Below are 13966 nucleotides of genomic sequence, written 5' to 3'. Positions count from 1 at the left end.
GTGGGAGCATTTGAGATGGGGGGCTGTAATCACTTTCTCACAGAAGTCTAACTCTGGATGTGGAAGGGCAGAGCTGGACATGAAAAGGATTCATGGTGGGTTTGACCCAGTGTCAGCAGTTTTATTGACTTAAAGCAGACTTTGAATGAGGTCTGGGAGCTTACATGTCACTGAATCAGGCCAATCAGAATGATTTGTAAATGGAGATGAATGAATTCAAGCAAAGTTGTGCTTCTTTCTTCTGTTCTCTAATGCTGGTACACTGAAATTATTAAAACACACATACAAATATAGATTTAAAAATAGTATCTTCATGAATGCTGTCAGATTTTGCATTTTTTTATGTGTGAGGAACAGGCTTTTGCTCTAATGTTCATTTATAGGTTTTTTAATAGATTTTTTTGCTCACTTTTTATTTTCTTAATGATTTACAAATGGCTTTGTAATCATTTCATTCCTTCTCAAAAAGCTTTTCTTTTTTTGAAGAAGCTCCAGTGTGTCAGATTAAAGTGCAAATACCCACTTGAAGACTCTTAGTGTCACAGAACTTGTTAGAGCCTTTGATTTCTGCATTTAATTATGTCTCATTGGATTATAATAATCTTATTCCTCCTTGTTTCTTGAACTCAGTTTTCCATACTTGTCTTGCACTTAATTAAAAGTGCCTCCTTTACTGCTAGGCTGGTAGTGAGATTAAGGCTGACACTCGAGGGAACTTTGCATCTGGAGGAATCTTATTTTTAACCTCTCCAGCTCAGCACCTGTAAGGCTCCTGGCAGGTGAACTTTATTCTAACATTGTGAAATCAACCTCTCCAGCTCAGCACCTCTGAGGCTCCTGGCAGGTGAACTTTATGCTAACACTGTGAAATGTGCCAAGAGAGTAGTCCCACCTGCATTGCAGGAAGACTGGAAAAAGCTCCTTTGAGACCTGTGTCAGATAGTGCTGCCTTCCAAAATGGTTTACAATTAGTGCTGTACATTTGACCTGGTTTCACTCTTCAGACCTATCACTTGAGGTGCACCTGAGAATTCAACATGGGTAAGTTGACTCCAATGAAGAAGAGCCAGAGGCTGACAGGGCACTTGAGTCGCAGAGCTGGGTATCCTGGTAGTGCCTTCTGAAGAAGCCAGACGTGATGGGGTGCTCTTTGCTGGTTGTGGTTCCCGTTATGGTTTGGGTGGTTAAATGCTTGGAGACTGTAGGATCATATCCTTTATCAGATGGACCCAGGAAGCAAGGGTTTGCAGTGTTATCAATCAAAAAGAAGTCTTATTTCTTCATTTTCTTCCCATAAATTTAATCTATTTCATATTGTTTGTTATGACAATAATAGCCAGCAGTAGTATACAACAATATGGGCACAATCAATCATCTCAAAAGTGTCTTCTTACAGCCCCATTTCGTAAGGTAGAGCTGATTTTTGTTCTTCCTCTTCAGTAGTACATGAACTGCTTAAGAAATGCCCCTCTCAAAATTGCAATAGTTGAAATTCAAAAATTTGCATTTTTCTATTTTTATTTTTTGTGCAACCAGATTTTCAAAAGTTTAGGAAGCCTGCAGCTACTCTCATATAAACATAAGGACTATCTTGTGTTTGGCTCCCTATTTTTGATTTTTGAGAGCAAAAAAATGTATACTAGTTTCCATTCTTTCCTTATGTATAGAACAAATCATCACAAATCTAAAAAAAATGAAAAGTTATTCTGGAAATCTGCTGTCAAACATTTGTGATATATTCAGAGGTTAAAAGAAAACAACTTCAATGTTCTTTCAAAACAACCCCCTAGACCAGGCTGCCCAGAGCCACATCCAGCCTGGCCCTGAATGCCTTCAGGGATGGGGCATCCACAGCCTCCTTGGGCAGCCTGTTCCAGTGTGTCATCACCCTTTGTGTGGAAAAAACTTCCTCTTAATATCTAACCTAAACCTCCCTTGTCTCAGTTTAAAACCATTCTCTCTTGTCCTGTCACGATCCACCCTCGTAAACAGACGTACTCCCTCCTGTTTATATTCTCCTTTCAAACATTGGAAGGCCACAGTGAGGTCTCACTGGAGCCTTCTCTTCTCCAAGCTAAACAAGCCCGGTTCCCTCAACCTTTCTTCATAGGTTTGACAATAATGCTTCGCACAAGGTGAAATCCATGGCATTAGGTGCATCTAAAGATGTTAGTTATCTCATTTGTGTGCCTCTTAAATGCAGAGCTTCCATTGCTTTTTGTCCACCTAATGTTCAGCGTATGTGAATGCATCAGAAAAAGTATACAGATTTTTAGAGAGATTGTGTATTTATTTCACAAACATACTAAAATGTTCACAGTGCTTTCTCGAGAAAAATGGTAGCTAATGCAGTGTAGGAAGGAGTGCAGGTCAAGTATTTTCAAGGAATTTTTGCCAGAGCTGTGCGCTAGATAGCATTCTATTAGGCTAAGTCAATTATACAATTAGAGTCTGGTTTGTTTATTATCCACCTGCAAGAAATGCTGCAAGGGAACAAAGTAAAGAACGTGCTTTTTGGCATTGTATATGTAATTGTGGCTGCTTTGTGAGACACAATACTCACTTTGGGCTATTTGTTTTTAACTTACTATCCAATAACTTTTAGCTCAGGTAGCTGACAAAATTCCTTGCTGTTCCAAGTACATGCAGTTGTTTTTGGTTCTGATTGCCTTATTTTCCACTTATTCCATTCAGCTCTATTCAGCTGAATGGATTTTTCTGCATGGCCTGTGACTTAAGACCCTTGAGTCATGCAGCTTCATGGGATCAGCCAAAGGATTTCAGTGCATTAACACTAAAGTAGTGAATTGATATTTTTGTGAATTAATGCAGCTTTTTCCTTTGATCCTTGTTTTCTCCTTCCTGTGCTAGAGATGCAGAACTGATCATGGTCCTCCTCCACCCCAACTGTACCCACAGGTATCCAGCAGGCCCCTCCAAGGCATTTCCAACTGAGTCTGACTGCTATGCTGCAGGGATCTGGTTGTTATGCTGGCTTTAATCTTTCTTCTGGTGGCTCAGAGAGAGCTTAAACTCTGCCACTGTAATGGGATTATGCTTTTATATCCTGAATGATTCCAGCTTCAGAGAAACGCTTCTGAAATCAGATTTGGATTCCCATGGGCTTTGCTTGTTTTGGGAAGCTGATGAGTGATAGTGCATTGAGCTAATTGAGGAACGGCATAAGTAGCACAGGTTTCACGCTGGTCAGAGTGAAGCTTGCTGGAGAAAATAAGTTTTGACTTTCCCAGTAAATCTGTAATCACTTCTGCAAGCTTCTGTCCCCTCCTTGCCAGGTGTTGCATGCTGCCATCCCTGAGGGCTTTGTGCTGCAAGCAAAATCTCTCTTAAAATTTGGTCTTGGTTTTGCTTCCAGCAGGCTGCATTGGGTCCAGGATTAGTTACCCCTTAAATACTGCCAGAGCATTGAACAATATGGAGTATTTAAAATGGCAGATGCTCTCTGGTCCTGTCACTGTAGAAGTCCTTCTTAAGATACAGCATCAAACTTGACTGCCACTAAGTTCTCTTTAAGGAGTTCTACTTTCTGCTCTCACCTGCTGAAATAATAATTCCTTGCCTCTGCTGAGTTGGACACACTTAACACTCTAATAAAGTTCACAATGGATAGACTTGCAGTGAGGAGAGACTTCGATATGCTTGACTTCTTTTTCTTCGTTTGGGAAACACCACATGTTGCAGGTCTTGTAAGCTGACTTGAACATAGCAATTGTGGGGCTTGGTTTTAATGAAATGTTTTGCTGGAATTCATGAAGTTTTCTTTACCATATATTAAATCTTCTCCTAGAAGGGCTTTCTACTTCGGGATGTTGGTCACTTCTCCTTTGTTATGTTTTTCAAATGCTTCTTGCTGTCATTATGGTCTCTTCATTAACACGTGTTTTACAGTGGTGATTATTATAGTGATGCAGGAAATGGAGCAACTAGCTCAAACTGAATCTTCTAGTTTACTTACTCTCCTGCAGTGTTTAGCCTCTGCAAGTAAAACTGTCTGGTAGCAACTTAGCCACTGTAGGAGAGATTTCCGTAACACAGACACACAAAACAACAGCATTTTCCTCTGCTCATTTATTACAGAGAACAAAGATTAATGTCTGTCCCAGAATTCAACTTGCTTTTTGTTGGAAAAATAAGAAAGCTATGAAGGAATAAATTTTTAAGATAACAAGTGGCAAAAGGAAAAGGCAGCCAAAATGAACTGGAGTTATCTATGGAGAAATGAATAATTTTAATTTGGCTCTAAGTTCTGTAATCAAAAAGTCAAGATTGGAAAAAAAATTGCACTGGAAGAAAACCAGAAAATGGATATATTCAGGGTTAAACATCTATGAAAGTAGTTTTATTGCACATTACGGAATTTTAGTGTCTTCATTGTGTCACTATTAAGTATCCAGAATTCTTATTTTTTAATGAGTAAAATAAAAATGTGCTTAATGTGCCAGTATTAAATAGGGCCATGAAAAAGACAAGTCTGGAAAGGATAATTCTACTTTAATACTCAGCATTTGGTCAATTGTCTTACAGAAAACAAGGAAATACAGAATGAAGAGTGGGCTTTTGGTAGATGCTTCACCTAGCTCTTCTTAGAGATTAATATTTTGGGGGCCAAAAATCAATTTTATGCAGGAAGAGTGTAAAAACTGCAACAAATATGGCGTGGAGAGGTCTATGTCTTAGAGGTCTTTGTAGTGTCTAAAGTACATGAAGACAAATTGTGATTGAAACCACCCAGACTGTTTACAACATCTGTTCCAAATAAGGACTGGAAACCCTGAGAACCTTCAGACGTATTGGCAAATTCTGACTGCAGAGAGAAGGGTGAGAGATCTCGTAGCATGTAGTTTCCTGTCTATTTCTAACAGATCTAGTTTTCAGACAAGTTAGAAGTGTAAAGCTAATAAGATTTTTGCACAAATTTTATTAACACAACTGAAGATTATAAGAAAATATACAATTGTCTCTTAAGTATTTTCCTTTAAAATAAATCTTTTTCTGAATCACTAAATAACTCTGAGCATTTCTCTAATTTACACTTTTGTTCTAGATTCACTTACTGAATCAAGATGTTACCAACAGTGATGTAGTGAGAGACCAGCTGAAGGGAATATAACTTCACACCAGTGCCATATGAGCCAGTCCATGGTGTGAAGGTGGTCGTTTTGGGGTTCAGTGGATGTGTGCTTTCTCACACTGGTTGCAGCAGAAGAGCAAGTTCAGCCACCATCCTTTTCTGTGGGATGGTGGCTGCTTGCTGTGCATGCACTTCCTATGCACTTGGTCTGGATGTGACCATTACCTCTGTGTGACCATAAAGATGAAACGGCCACGTTCCCTATGCCAAAGGCAGCCCAATGATGAAATATCAGCCCACTGAGGAGCTGCGTGCCAAACACTTTGGAAAAGTGGAGATTTTCTATTTGTTACTGGAGAGGTTGGTTCATTTTGGATGCTTTGGACACTTGACTTTATTCCATGATGGGTAGTTCACTTCATTACACAAATATGCAGAAACTTTAGCAAAAGTACACAGAGCAATGCTGGGGAAAAAAAAAAAAAAAAAAAGCTACAGCACCACAGAAGTGGTGATTTAGGATCTGCACTAAAACTTTCAGCTGCTGAGCAGGCTTCTGTAGTCATAAATATCCTCCTTCATTTATAAGTTTTCCATGTCAGAGGAATAAAATGCTGTTGCAAGATGTCATCAATATAAAATGTGTTTGTAAAAAAAAAGAAAAAGAAAAAATTAAAAAAAAAATTAGCTACCCTGTGTGTAAGGGGATTGCTTCTAATAAAGTGGGGTTTAGAAACACCACTACAACATGGTTGTTGTTCTAGCACTTACAGTTTCTCACAATGATCCAGGCAAAACCTGAAATCTCATCTTCAACCGGATGTTGTAACAAGAGGGGAAAGAAGAGGTGGCTTCCTGGCTGTTCATTTAACTCTTGGTAAAATGAGTTTTAGTGTTAAACAAGGGTGCTATCCATTCTGATTGTCTCAGCTGCTTTGGATTGCTTCCCTATATCTCCCTAAGCTGAAAATATTTTTATCTTGAGTTATTGAATCATATCTTTTAAGAAGATTGAAGGGAATTAAGTCTCCAAGCTCAACTCTCTCCTCTTCCAAGCAGCTGAAAAATTTGAGTATGTTCAGTGTTGCAGTTACTGGAAATAGATGAAGTCTGCAGAGGATGAACTAGGATCCATAAAAATGTTCTTCCTGCTTATGATGACAGTTTATAATTTAACTTCAGCTCCCAACTTAATGATGGCAGATTTACACATGGTGCCATCCAACGCTATCTTGCTTTATAGCTGAGTAGCTCCCTGAATCGGAGCTGGGCACTTGAATGAAGTGTAGGAATAAAGCAGAAAACTAGCAATATCTAAGAAAACCTCATCACACTCCTAGTATGTGTTATGTCAGTTAATGAGGTTATTCAAAAGTAATTAAAATGCATATAGTTTATGAAATGGAAGATGGCGCCTACTTGTGAATTATCTTTTTCCCCAGTGAATGCTAGGAACATAAGAAATTGGTACAGGAAAACATGGTTGCTATTGAAATATTACAGGCAGAACAGCAGATATTGATGTTGAGATGCAGCCCCAAGGAAGATGGATAGAGAGAAAGAAACAGTGAAAGCATACTACAGTACAGCAATGAAGCTGTCCTTTAGCAGGAGAAGGAACAAGATATACCTGAGACAGAAAACTTACGATATTCATAAGCCCTGTATATCCATACAATAAACAAATAAGTGAAGACAATACATATTTTTATTTTCCTGTATAAAACACCTTTGCTACAGTTTATGCTGGGTTTTACTGCACGTGGTACAGAAATCTCTTGCAGTAGTAGGTGTGGTACCTTGATAGGATTCCACCATCCTTCTTAGGCCTGCTGAGCTGATTGGAGGTTCCGGTGTCTCTTGGAAGAGAACTCAAGTTCAATTCATGGATTTAAACGCAAGTGACAAGCAACTGCTCTGGTGCCTCTTACATGTGGGTACCATATGGGGGTAACCACTTGGTAACATAGACCAAAACTGCTGAATGCATCTGAAGGGATAAAAGCAGAACCTCTTAAACTGTGGGTTTGTGGTGTGCAGCTGGAGGTGTGCCTTAGGTCACTGGGAGGCATGGGCTTCCTCACTAGCAGTGAATCTCAGCAGTAGTAAGTTTGGCTCTGGTGCTCAAATTGAACTGCCTGGTTATGTAATGCATGGAGAATTTCATGTCAGTAAAATCAGGGTTTTTTTCCAGCCCTTACTCATTATGGGGTAACTGAAAGGCTTTTTATGTAGCCAAGATTGCTTATAAAATCTTAAAAGCTTCATGCTGCAGAACAACTTTTGTTTGCTTACTTTGTGTGATTACACAAAGCTCTGAAGGAAGATGTGCTGTTACCATAATATCGTTAAACAACATTTTCTGTTGGTGAGTCTAATCTCTCCTTTATGAGAATATCAAATCATCATCGATGTTACTGGGAACTGTGTCTTTGGAGGGCATGCAGATTAACACAGAGATGATTCCTTGGCCGGGGCAAACACAGTGAAGCAAAAAATATTAAAGGAAATGTCTATAAATAACTGACTTGCAGGAAGTTCTGTAAGAACTCATCCCTCAGATATCCAGCTCTTTCTCGTAATTTAAATCATAGTATGGAAGGAAGTTAAATTACTCAGAAGGGAATGTGGCTTACAGATAAGTTCTGCGAGACAGCAGAGTTAGAGAAGTAGTAAGTACAAAGTCAATTGAATGGCAAGCAATTATCTCCCAAATTAGAGAGCTTTTTTGAACCCCCCATAGCATTTTTATGGAATTGCAAGTTAGACAGATTAAGGAATCCCCCTCCACCCACCGCTGACCTTCCTCTGGCTGAAAATAACCTCTGAAAAAAAAACACAGGATAATTCTAACTACCGGCTCATAAACCTAGTTGACCTTCTGTGGTGAAAACAGATTTGTGTATTAACATGTTACAGTCCTCTTCCAGAAGAAGGAGGTCTATAAAACCAGCCCATATTTGATTAGACTTAGCTGCATCAGGAAGAAATGGCTTTGTAAACAAAAGGTGGAATGTATGAGTTTATTTAGATATTTTAAATGGTTTTTTTTCCCTTCAACCTAAGAGCTGCAGCAGACTGAAATGCAAATGTCAGTCTGGTTTCTGTTGGAAATTGTTAATTCTTCATGAATTTGATGATAAATTACATCTAGAATTAATTTCTGTAATTTTATAAATCAGTTTCTAACTGGAATGTGGTTATTTACATGCATGAAAAAAATGGCCTTCTACATTTCTCGTGAACTGTGTTTAGAAAGAACCTGAGCTGAGATCTTTTAATGCTTCCAGATTTCTCTTTGTCTGGGATGGAATAACGTGATTCCAAAAGCTGGAAGGGGAAATGTAAGCATTAATGAATGTAATGGAAATAGGGCTTCTATTGGAAGAACCCCTCTATCTTTGTACTAAATAAGCTTTTTCTTTTAGGTAAAAATACAGGTGCTGTTCAGATTTGTTGCTGGGTTTTGGCAGTGATTTCCACAGGGCTTCGTTTCCCCACTGGGAAATAAATAGGAAAAATAAGAGGTGGTTAGGAAAGAACCGAGTGATAGGAAAAAATAGCTACATTTGTTCAGTAATCTCTTCATTTAGATGTATAAAGGCATTTGGGATCCAAAGAAGCAGACAGGCGAATGTCTGTGCAGGCTTTCGAAAGAGCCTGGCTGTCTGATTCAATTGCTAACAAATAATTACAATAGAAAGCCAATCACTCAGTTTCTGAGGGCCTGAAAGTCATTTTTGAAAAGCTGACTTGAAGCCCGAAAATATTTTGAAAACTTTACCTACTACATCTCCCTTGTCTGAAAGCATCAACCAGATCCAGAAAGAAGCCAGACTGGTATTAAGATCTGGTCTGCAGTGTCACTCCTAATTCACTTAACCAAAAAAAGCTCTAGTGAGACATTATCTCTATAAGGTTTGCACTAGGAATTCTTGGCTGTAATGTGATTTAACCTCATTCTGACATAGATCTATAAAACAAATGAATATTGTATAATAAAAAATAGAAGCATCATGATATTTTAGGGGGGAAAAAAGACCCTTGATGACCCCAGACTTGACTTAGTTAATACTGCCTGCCAGGAGGGAGGCAGCTGATGGGGCACCGTGTGTCCCAGTGTGTCCAGGCTGCTGAGGGAGAAGGTGCTGAGTCAGTGTGCAACACCAAATACACCGCTGAGGCCATTGAAGAGCAGATTTTGGCTCAGAAGGTGTGAGAGAGGAAATAAAAGCTCTCAGTACAATATACCACTAGAAGTGTTTATTCTGCAGAGGTGAGAAAACTAATAATAAGGTGTATTCACATCAATTATTTAAAAGAATTCCAGCAAATATTGACTTTGACCTCCCTCACCACCCCCCAACAAAAATATTTTGAGTGATTAAAATGCATTTTGATTTCTTTTTCTTCAACACCAAGTACTTGTTTATCTGGATTTGCTGTCGTCACATGGGGCAAGAAGGAAAAAAACAAAGAAAAGGCTTGGGCAAGACTGTGAAGTTTTTCCTCAACTCTATCAAGAGAATGTCTTTTGTTTTGAAATACTACAGAAATGATATTAAGTCTTAGAAAAGTTATCCAGTCACTAGAACATTGATCACTTCAGAATCTGTGTTGTTTGCAAGTCCTCGTTTGGTTTTAGTAGCTTTTCTAGATAGGATAGTGATGGAGACAAATCCATAGGCAGGTCCACACCTTTGCAGTTGCACTAAGAGGATGAACTGGAAGAAAAAAGAGAAAATAAGGACAATATAGGAATTTTCCTGCAAGAAAGCTTTTCTTAAAATAAAATCTTTCAAGCAACAGTTCCAGAGATATTTGAGCTAATACAGGGATGGATAGACTAACATTTAAAGCTAATTTTCATGTTCTGATACTGATGAGGACAAATCTAGTGAGGTGCCTGTATGAGTTTTTAGCCTTTTCAAGAGAGAGAGTATCTACTGATAAGAGAGAGAGTGACTACTTTAATGTGAGAGCTGAAATGGCGAAGTTAAATAGCATGTGCAAACAAAGCTGCTCACGACAGCAGTAGTGAACTTAAACTTACTTAAATACAGTAAAATTGGACACTTAATCTCTGCTGATTTATATACCTACGTTGCACCTGTTTGAATGGTATATTGCTTACCTATTATAAACATCAATTTTATGCCCATTATAAAAATAATTTGCTACTGTTGGAAACTAAATAATGAGTTGGGAGTTGAGGTCTATCTTTAAGGTGGCCCAGCTCAGCTGAAGCAAGCTCCTTGCACCCCATTCTTCCTTGGCTGATGGATCAGGAGATGGGCAGTATTCCATCTTCTCACAGGCTCTGCCTGTCATGTAATTTTCATGCACTACTCTGGTTCAAAAGTTAACATAAGCATGGAGGAAGGAGAAGGGAAAATATTCAGCTCTTGCCTTCATATTCAGGGCATGTCCTTGCTGCCTTATCGCATCAGAGAGCCTCAACCCATCGGTGCTTTCATTATTCCACATTTTCCTCCCCCAAGAATTTATAATGTCACCATCTTAATTTGTTTTGGGGACACTTGGCAGTCTGATTCCATATCAGAGAGAAAATTTGTTTTATTAGAAAACATCTATAAGCAGTTAATCTGGCAACTTTATTCCAGACCTTGAGAGGTCAATACATAATTTAGAAGTTTTTGGATGCCGCTCTAATTGCTTCTCACTCGAAAAGAACCTCAATTACACAGACTTGGTCTTCTGAGGGCTGAAGTCCTACTTCAGTTATCAAAACTGCTGTAGTAGACCCTGACACCCACATCGGCCTCTGAGGTATTCGATTTGTCATGGTCAGAGATGGAGGAGATGGGAGCAGATAGAGACCTGTGCTGTGGGAGGAGATCAGACAGGGGTGCTGGGGTGGGGGATGGTGCACAGCTGGTGGCAGTGACATGACAAGGCTGGCAGCAAGTCAGGAAGCCCCAGCTATGCCACAGCCATGATCAACTAACTGGATAGGAAGAAATTGCACTCCGTAATAGAAATCAAGCTAATGTTGGCTTTCCAGCAGTGATAGGGTGGAGTGAAACTACAGTCATGCAGACTGTGCTTGACGAAACCAGATCCTGGGGCCAGCCAGGGTCTCCTGGAATTAATGAGAAGACTCCTACTCGAGAAGACTCGTCCCAGTGGGCAGGTCAGGTTTTTAGTGCAGCAATACTACTTCAAACCTATATAGGAATCAGTATTTCTAGGGCAATGGGAGATAACTGCAGCCCTCAAGGCCTTTGGGATGTGAAACTCAGCGTGATTTACAGCTTGCACCTCATGGAAGTATTGCAGAGACAAAACCTGCAGCTTATGAATAGGAACGAAGGCCCAGAATTATCTTTCAGAGCTACAGCCCCCTTGCCATGAATAAATGTTTCATTTTTATTGCATTTGTTTTGCTGGTCTTTAAGAATTCCAACAATTACATGGTCAGAGATATCAAAGGCATAAAAGAAATCGAGATCATTTACAGCTAGTTCACAAAGGCTCCTCTATAATGTGCTGATCTGGAGAAATTCTGTGTTGATGGGTCCTATTACAAGTGGAAGGAATGAAACTTTGAAATGCTGTTATTTCATCTTTATGTGACACATAATGAAGTCACTTCAAATGTCAGTTTTCAATGGAACACGAGATCTCTGGGTAATGCAGAGCCCATTCAAACCAAAAAAATAACGATGAGATATAAAAAAAGTCCAATGCGTTTTAAGGACATGATGCTATTACAGAATTGAGAGTTGAAAAGATTAAATCCTTTTTTCCTTTTTTTTTTTTTTTTTTTTTTTTCCCTAGATGAAAAGCTAAAAACAAAAAAGAATGTTCTGGATTTTATGACATTTGCCTCATTTCCTTGAAAAAATCCTGAAACTTTTTTCATGTTTCTTCAGCTTGTAATTTGAGGACTAATTACGAATTCATCTTTTCAATGATGATGAGTCACTTTTAGATGTTTTATATTTTACTTTACATTTTACATTTCAGCTCACCTCGCTTTATACTTCTTCATCTGGACTCTCCCTCTGAACAAGTTGCCTTTAGCAATCATTGATGAGGAAGAGGCAAGATTAATCTCACTCATTTAAGAAATCTACTTTGAGATTAAGTGAAATGAGTCCTAGAAATGTTATTTCCCTCTATCACCTGTAAAGTGAAGTCTCACTTGTGGGACATGAATATCATTTCAGTATTTGAAAGCAAATATGAGATTAGACAACATTTGCCTTTCAGGCTTTCCTGTATATTCATGCCTTCCTCTATGCATGTAGGCATTGGATTGGTGATGTTGGATAAGTTGTACCCTGTGGCAGCAGGAGATGCCTGACCTTGTGCCGTTCCCTGCTCTGCTGTGAGTTCTTGTGCAGAAAATGCGAGGCTTGAGGTGGAGATGAGGAGCACAAGGGGCTGTACAGAGACTTGGTGCTGGTGGCACCTCATCTGCTTCCCCATGCAACTCCATGGGCTGTGTGTGGAACCAAGGAGGGCAGGGCTGGCTCCTGGCTCCTCATGTGAGATAGGGACCTGGACCAGGGTATCACTGAGACTGATTAAAGAGCTGAAGGGACATGAAAGGAAGCCAGGTGAAGATTGTTGGGCAATGGTGGAGGAAAGCAAAGGACACGTGAGAGGAAAACGTGTCAGCAGGTGGTGCCAGAGGACACTTGTGAGAAGTACCACCACTATCTTGCCTTTGCTGCGGGCAAAATGCAATACAAAGATAGCTGTGGGAACCCCTGGGCTTATCGATGCAAAAAATGGTAGAAAAAATGGTGTGATGCATCACCTGAAAGGGCTTGTGTTTAGAAACTATCTCAAGGAAATCTGAATAAAGAATGTGTAGCAAAACTTTTGTTTCCTTGAGAAAAAGTTGTTACAAGACTAATGCGCCCAAATATTATTTTTTTACCCAGCTCAAGTTTCTCAGTGAATTTTTGCTCAGCCTTGTCAACCCTGCCCACACAGATCTGACAAGAAAATGTAGTACATAATATTATATTTTTAGTAACAAATTCTTTCATTTCCTTATGGGCACAAAAAAACACAAGTATTTGGAACTAAGTGTATACCTCATCTAGATACATGCAATATGTGGAAATGTAGGCATAAAAACATATTCATCATAAATGTGTCTGTGATACACAGTGGATATACTTGTATGTTCAACACTGTTAAGATCTACAGGAATACTCTGTTCTTCAATGGTCTTTGTAGATTTTTTCAAAAACTTAATAAATAGCTTGGGTCATTAGAGGTTTTTTTCTGTAATAGTTTTCAGATTGCGACCTGATAAATGACTAACCCATCCTCTTCTTTTGAAGGCTTCAGAGCAAAAACTTTCCTTTCCAGTTAAAATCAAAATTGACAACATTAGGTTGTTGTCAGTACATTTCTCTAATGGCCCGTTCAGCTTTTAAATGGTTTTGATAATGTTTTAAAGAGTCCCATGGCATTATGAAAGAAATATTTAATATAACTTCAGATCTCAGAGCTCTATCACAGCTGCTATAGGAACTGAGCAGATTTGATGAGTAGGGAGGCAAAGCAGTCCCATCAAGATGAAAGTGAATGGATTGCGTTCAGATCTAAGAGGAGAGCCACCTAGCTGAGCTGTACACCAACAATACTTGTAACTAAGTAAATAAGGATATATCTTCTTGTGAAGCAGGAAAGTGTGCAACAAAAGTAAGAACACAGACTGTTGTGAGTTATGACAGGAAATACAGAATAGGTGCAAGAAAGATCATTTTGTCCAACCATCAGCCCGTTGAAGCAAGAGGTAAGAAGAAAGAGAAAGGACAAAAAGCTAGTCTACCTCATTTAGTGGCAAAAATAACAATAGTATGTTAATCCTGCATATATCATAAACAC

At 39.1% G+C, this 13966-nt stretch overlaps 1 protein-coding gene across 2 annotated transcripts in view; it reads right to left on the bottom strand.

Moving 5' to 3' along the window:
- Nucleotides 1-9393: 9393 nt before the first annotated feature.
- The window catches only part of LOC122180449 (bifunctional heparan sulfate N-deacetylase/N-sulfotransferase 4), a 106542-nt gene continuing 101969 nt past the window's right edge, over nucleotides 9394-13966 (bottom strand). For both annotated transcript variants that reach the window (XM_042872111.1, XM_042872112.1), the window contains exon 15: nucleotides 9394-9816. The gene's annotated coding sequence lies outside the window, so the exon portion shown is untranslated. The remainder of the gene's footprint in view (nucleotides 9817-13966) is intronic.

This window comes from Lagopus leucura, unplaced genomic scaffold (assembly GCF_019238085.1).
Source record: "Lagopus leucura isolate 7727_CA_CO unplaced genomic scaffold, USGS_WTPT01 Super-Scaffold_100004, whole genome shotgun sequence".
Lineage (NCBI taxonomy): Eukaryota > Metazoa > Chordata > Aves > Galliformes > Phasianidae > Lagopus > Lagopus leucura.
Note: the sequence above shows the minus strand (reverse complement) of the source record. Positions and strands in the feature narration are given on the sequence as shown.